A 7,866-nucleotide genomic window follows, 5' to 3' on the forward strand; every position below is an offset into this window, starting at 1 on the left:
TACTATTCTCAGACAGTCTCAACTTCAAACCAACAATGATCAAGAGAAATAAAGAAGGCCACTATATACTGGTTTGGGGGAAAAATTCAAAGGAAGAGGTAAGACATAAATAAGTATGCACCAAATACGGGAGCACACAAATATGTAAAGAAAATCTTAATGGAAATAAAAAATCTAATATCCAGTATCACAATTTTAACAGGATGCCTTAACACCCAATTATCTCCAAAAGATAGTTCAGCCATACAAAAACTTAGAAAAAGAAATAACAGAACTGAACCAGAGCTTGAAACAAAGGGACTTGGTGGACATAAACAGAGTGTTTCACAAAAACACAGCTGAATACACAGTTTTCTCAGGTGCACATGGGTCATTTTATAAAATAGACCACATACTGGTCCATAGGTCATGCTTAAGTATATGCAAGAAAACAGAAATTATCCCATGCACATTATCTGAGCACAGAGCAATGAAAGTGGAAATAAATGACAAAAGAAACCAGAAAAAATCCTTAAATTCATGGAAATTAAATGAGACCCTACTCAGCAACCAATGGGTCATAGATGAAATTAAACAAGAAATTCACCAACATCTACAATTCAGTGAAAATTAAACCACAACTTATCTAATTTATGCAATGCATTGAAAGCAGTTTTCAGAGGGAAATTCATAACTGTGAACTCACATATTAGGAAAACGGAACGGGAAAAAATAAATACCCTAATGCTGCACCTTCAACAACTAGAAAAGGAAGAGCAAACCAAACCTAGAGTACAAAGATGAGAGGAAATCATAAAGATTAGAGCAGAAATTAATTGAATTGAGACGAAGAAAACAATTGAAAGAATTAAAAAAGCAAAAAGCTGGTTCTTTGAAAGATTAAATAAAATTGATAAGTCCCTAGCTAACCTCATCAAACAGAGGAAAGAAAAAATTCAAATACAAGCAATAAGGAATGAAAAGGGTGTAATTACCACAGACTCAGTGGAAATTCAGAAGATTATCAATAGCTACTTTGAGAATCATTACTCTCACAGAATAGAGGACACAGAATAAACGGACAGATTCCAAGGAAGGTACAAATTACCACAACTGAATTGACAAGATATAACCACTCTCAATAGCCCAATAACAGCCAATGAAATACAAGATGCAATTAAAATCCTACGGGCAAAGAAAAGTGCATGTGTGGATGGATTCACAGATGAATTCAACAAGACATTTACAGAAAATGTAGTCCCTATACTACTCAAACTCTTCCATGAAATTGAAAAGGAAGCAATCCTCCCAAAATCATTCATGGAGGCAAGTATTATACTGATACCAAAACCAGGAAAAGATGCAACTAAGAAAGAGAACTACAGGCAGATCACCGTCATGAACATAGATGCCAAAACCTTCAATAAAATCCTAGCAAATAGAATACAGTAAATCATTAAGAAAATCATACACCATGACAAGATAGGATTCATCCCAGGGATGCAACGATGTTTCAATATTCAAAAATCTATTATTGTAATACTCTTTATCAATAGAGCAGAAAATAAAAAAATACATGATCTTCTCTATTGATACAGGAAAGGCTTTTGACAAAGTCCAACACTCATTCATGTTCAAAGTCCTACAGAAAATTGAATAGATGGCCTCTACGTCAAACTGCTAAAAGCCATTTATGAAAACCCAACAGCTAACATGATCCTAAATGGGGAAAAACTGAAATCTTTTACTCTTAGATCTGGTACAAGAGAAGGATTCCTCTATCACCACTCCTATTCAATATAGTTCTGGAATCAATAGTTAAAGCCATTAGACAAGAGAAAGAAACACAATGAATAAGAATAGGAAAAGAATAACTTAAATTATCTTTACTTGCAGATGCTATGATACTTTACTTGGAAGACTCAAAAAACTACACCAAGAAGCTACTATAATTAATACAGAAATTCAGTAGCATAGCAGGTTATAAAGTAAAACCCAAAAGTCAAAAGCATTCCTCTACACAGACAACGAACACACTGAGAGGGAAATTATACAATCAATACCTTCTGAAATAGCACCGAGAAAAATGAAATACCTTGGAATTCATCTAAAAAAAAAGTCAAAAATTTTTTCAAAGAAAATTACAGTACTCTGAAAAAGGTGATCATAGAGGATTTCAGAAAATGGAAAGATATTCCATGCTCCTGGATAGGAAGAACTAACATTGTGAAAATGGCCATACTCCCAAAATTGCTGTACAGATTCAATGCAATCCCTATCAGACTACCACTGACATACCTCACAGATCTATAGAAATCATCCCTAAAATTTATTTGGAACCAGAAAAGACCTACAGTAGCAAAGGAAATTCTGGGCAGTAAAGACAAGGCAGGAGGCATGACAATTCCTGCGTTGAAATTATACTACAAGCCTACTGTGATAAAATCAGCATGGCACTGGCAACAAAATAGACCTGAGGATCAATGGAATAGATTAGAAGATTTTGAAGCCCCGACAAACACACACAGCAATCTTATCTTCAACAAATGGGCCAAACATGCTCACTGGAAGAAAGATAGCCTCTTTAACTAATGGTGCTGGAATAACTGGCTCTCTACATACCAAAAACTCAAACGTGACCCAGGTCTATCATCATGCACGAAACTAAAGTCATAATGGATTAAATATCTAAACCTTAAAGCAGAGACACTAAATATCCTGGAAGAGAAATTGGGAGGAACTCTTGAAGACGTAAGGGTAGGCAAAGAGTAAATGGACAGAAATAGTTACATTCTGTTAATGAATAGAATGATTTGTTCTAATAGTGTTTGTAAATAGGATATTCAGTCCGCCTCTGTACAGCAATTAACCACTAAGAAGAATGTATGCAGTGTGTTAATTATTGAAACTGTACTACTGATTTGATTTGAAAATGTCTAATTGCTATTTGTTTATCAATAAAATTATGGCAAAATAAATAAATAACAATTAAAATATATTTTCAAAATGGGCATAAAGAATTATATACTTCTTATGTTCACACATAAGTTCAAAAATCTCACCATATACAACCCTGAAGCAGGACAGTCCAACAATATTCCTTTTCCTGTCTCTTGCTTTCATTCACCACACCCTTATTTTTGAGAAACCCATCTACCTGAGAGATGTCATAGCAGCAACTGGCATGTCAAAACAAGCAGCCCATATTCAGAAGACAAGAATAACAGGCACTCCAAGCATGAAACTACTATTACAAATTACCATTTGCAGTGCAGTAGCTTAGTTCACAGGTATCAGTATATATAGTTAGGCAGAGTGAGAATCTTTCCAATTAACTGCTAGATTAAAAAATCTTCTGAAGATTCTCAGGATCATTGACTTGCCCATCTTCTACATATAACTGTATGGCTTAACTTATTCATGTTTCCTAGCTCTTCTGCTTTTCCTCTCTTGGTTAGTTAGTCCTTGAGATCCTGCTTTCCTTTTACTTGCATTATACCTTTCTATTAGTATTTCATTTTTTGAATTCTTATACTAGGGAAACTATATGATATTTACACATGTGTATCTGCTTTATTTCACTTATGAGTTTATGCTCAAGTGGCATCCACTTCAATATAAAGGCTTCGAGTTTATCATTCTTAATAATTGAATAATACTCCATTGTATAAAATATCACATTTTTCTCAACCATTCCTCAGGTGATGGGCATCTTGGTTGTTTCCAAGATTTAGCTATCACAAATTGTGCTGCTATAAACAAAGACACACATATATCCCTATGATATGATGTTTTCAGATCCTCTGGGAATATTCCCAGAAGAGGAATAGTTGGTTTAAATGGAATTTCAAGTCCAAATATTCTACGGAGTCTCCACACTGATTTCCATAATGGTTCCACCAGTCTACACTCCCACCAGCAGTGGAGAAGGGTTCCTTTTTCCCCACAGCCTCTCCAACATTTGTTGTTGGGTGATTTCTTTATGATAGCCATTCTTTCTGGGGTGAGATGATATCTCAGTGTGTTTTTAATTTGCATTTCACGAATGGCTAGTGTTGTGGAGCATTTTTTCATATATTTATCCGCTTCTTTAATTTCTTCCTCTGAGAAGTTTGTGTTCATCTTGGGTGCCCATTTTTGGATTGGGTCTTTAAATTTTGGGGCCCTAGTGTTTTTTAGTTCTTTATAAATTCTAGAGAGCAGATCTTTGTCTGAGTACTTATTTGTCATGGTTTTTTCCAAATTTGTGGGTTTCCTTCTCACTTTGTTGGTAATTTCTTTTGACATGAAAAAATTGCTCTGTAAGAGCAGGTCCTAGTTGTTAATTCTTACATCTGTTTCGCGTGCGATTTGATTTCTGTTCATGAAGTCTTTCCTACCCTATATCTTCAAGAGTTCCTCCCACTTTCTCTTCCAGGAGATTAATATCTCTGCTTTAATGTTTATATCTTTAATCCATTTTGACTTTAGTTTAGTGCATGCTGATAGAGCTGGATCAAGTTTGAGTTTTTGGCATAGGGAGAGCTAGTTTTTCCAGCACCATTTGTTGAAGAAGTTATCTTTCTTCCAGTGAGTATGTTTGGTCCCTTTGTCAAAGATAAGGTGGCTGAGTGTGTTTGAAGGGGCTTCAGTGTCTTCTAATCTATTCCATTGATCCTCAGGTCTATTTTCTTTGCAGTACCATGCTGATCTTATCACAGTAGCCTTGTAGTATAATTTCAAGTCAGGAATTGTAATGCCTCCTGCCTTGTCTTTATTGCCCAGAATTGCCTTTGCTATTTAGGACTTTTTTGGTTCCAGATTAATTTTAGGAATGATTTTTCTACGTCTGTGAGGTATGTTGATGGTAATCTGATAGGGATAACATTAAATCTGTACAGCAATTTTGGGAGTATGGCCATCTTCACAATGTTGGTTCTTCCTATCCAGGAGCATGGAATATCTTTCCATTTTCTGAAATCCTCTATGATCTCTTTTTTAAGAATACTGTAATTTTCCTTGAAAAGATCTTTGACTTCTTTAGTTAGATTAATTCCAAGGTATTTCATTTTCCTAGGTGCTATTGTAAAGGGTGTTGATTGTATAATTTCCCTCTCAGTGTGCTTGTTGTCTGTGTAGAGGAATCCTATTGACCTGTGGGTATTGACTTTATAGCCTGCTATCCTGCTGAATTTCTATACTAATTCTAGTAGATTTTTGATCGAGTTTTTTGGGACTTCCAAGTTAACTGTCATGTCATCTGCAAGTAACGATAATTTGACTTCTTTACATATTCTTATGCCTTTTATTTCTTTCTCTTGTCTAATGCCTGTAGGTAATGATTCCAGAATTATATTGAATAAGAGTGGTGTTAGAGGACATCCTTGTCTTGTACCAGATCTAAGAGTAAAAGATTTCAGTTTTGGCCCATTTAGGATTATGTTAGCCATTGGGTTTCAATAAATGGCTTTTACCAGATTGAAGTAGAGGCCATCTATTCCAATTTTCTGTAGGTCTTTGAACATGAATGAGTGTTGGACTTTGTCAAAAGCTTTTTCTGCATCAATGGAGATGATTATGTGGTTTTTAGTTATCGCTCTATTGATATAGTGTATTACAATTTTAGATTTACAAATATTGAACCATCTTTGCATCCTTCTGATGAATCCTACTTGGTCATGGTGTATGATCTTCTTAATGGTTAACTGTATTCTATTTTCTATAATTTAATTGAGGATTTTATCATCGATGTTCATGAGGGAGATCGGCCTGTATTTCTCTCTCTTAGTTGCATCTTTCCCTGGTTTTGGTATCAGTATTCTACTTGCCTCCAGGAATGATTTTGGGAGGATTGCTTCCTTTTCAATTTCATGCAAGAGTTTGAGGAAAATATTGACTATATCTTCTGCAAATTTCTTGTAGAATTCAGGTGTGAATCATTCCATACCTGAACTTTCCTTTGTTGATAAGTTTTTAATTACATCTTCTATTTCATTGGCTGTTATTGGGCTATTGCACATGGTTATATCTTGTCGATTCAGTTGTGGTAATTTGTACATTTCTAGGAATCTGTCCATTTCTTCTGTGTCTTCTATTCGGTGAGAGTACCGATTGTCAGCATAGCTATTGATAATATTCTGAATTTCCACTAGGTCTGTCTAAATTACACACTTTTTATTCCTTATTAATTGTATTTGAATTTTTTCTTTCCTCTTTTTGATGAACTAAGGTAGGGGTTTATCAATTTTACTTATTCTTTCAAAGAACCAGCTTTTTGCTTTTTTAATTCTTTGAACTGTTTCTTCGTCTCAATTGAATTAATTTCAGCTCTATTTTTTATAATTTCCTCCCATCATTGGGCTCTAGGATTGGTTTGCTCTTCCTTTTCTAGTTGTTGAAGATGCAACACTATTAGGGTATTTATTTTTTCCCGTTCTATTTTCCTAATATGTGAGTTTACAGCTATGAATTTCCCTCTAATAACTGCTTTCATGGTATCCCATAAATTACGATAAGTTGTGGTTGAATTTTCATTGAATTCTAGATATTGTTGAATTTCTTGTTTAATTTCATCTGTGACCCATTTGTTGCTGTGTAGGTTGTCATTTAATTTGCACATATTTAAGGTTTTTTCTGGTTTCTTTTGTTATTTATTTCCAGTTTCATTGTACTGTTGTCAGATAATGTGCTTGGCATAATTTCTGTTTTCTTACATATACTGAAGCATGACCTATGAACCAATATGTGGTTTATTATAGAAAATGACCCATGTGCAGCTGAGAAAAATGTGTATTCAGCTGTGTTTCAGTGGACCAGTTTGTATATGTCCTCCAAGTCCATTTGTTTCAAGCTCTGCTAAGTTCACTTTGCTAAGTTTTTATCTGGTTGATCTGTCTTTTGGGGATAAGAGGGAGTTAAGGTCTCCTGATAAGATTGTCGTACTGGATACTAGATTTTTCATGTGCATTAAGATTTGCTTTATATAAAGGGGTGCTACCATGTTTGCTGAATACATATTTATGAGTGTTACATTTTCCTCTTGAATTTTTTCCACAAACCACTATATAGTGGCCTTCTTTATTTCGCTTGATCATTGTTGATTTGAAGTTGAGACTGTCTGAGAATAGGATTGCTACCCCTGCTTTTTTCTGAGGTGCTGGAGCATGTAGTGTTGTGTTCCATCCTTTGACTTTCAGCCTATGAATGTCTTTATGAGTTAATTGTGTTTCTCCTATGCAGTGTATTATTGGATTTTGTTTCCTAATCCACTGTGCCAGTCTATTTCTCTTAATTGGTGAATAGAGTCCATTTACATTGATGGTTAGAATTGAGATATATTGACTTATGATTGAGATTTTATTCACCTGTTGTTGTTTATTCCTTTCTCTCCTGTGTTTCACTGCTTGCGCTATTTAGTTGGTTGCTTCTGATCTCATTCATGAAGTTCTGATCATTTTGGTCACTCTCTAGAACATCTTAGAGTAGCCTGTGTAGTGTTGGCTTTGTCATCACAAAATTCTTTAGCTGTTCTTTGTCAGGAATGTATTTTACTTCTCCATCAAGCTTGAAAGAGAGTTTTTCAGGGTATAGTAGTCTAGACTGGAATTGGTGTTCATAGAGGACTTGAAGTACTGTGCTCTATGCTCTTCTTGCCTGTATGGGTTGTGAAGAGAAGTCAACTGTAATTCTGACGGTTTCTCTCTTTCTTTTTTTGTTTTTTGTTTTTGCTTTTTTTTTTGAAAATTTTATTGATAAACAGATAGCAATGAGACAGTTTCAAATCAAATTGGAAGTACAGTTTCAATAAATAACGCACTGCATATATTCTTCTTAGTGGTTAATTGCTGTACAAGATGCAGACTTGAGATCCTATTTACAAACACCATTAGAACAAATCATTCTATTCAT

Source organism: Octodon degus, unplaced genomic scaffold, assembly GCF_000260255.1.
Source record: "Octodon degus isolate 3935 unplaced genomic scaffold, OctDeg1.0 scaffold00115, whole genome shotgun sequence".
Classification (NCBI taxonomy): Eukaryota; Metazoa; Chordata; class Mammalia; order Rodentia; family Octodontidae; genus Octodon; species Octodon degus.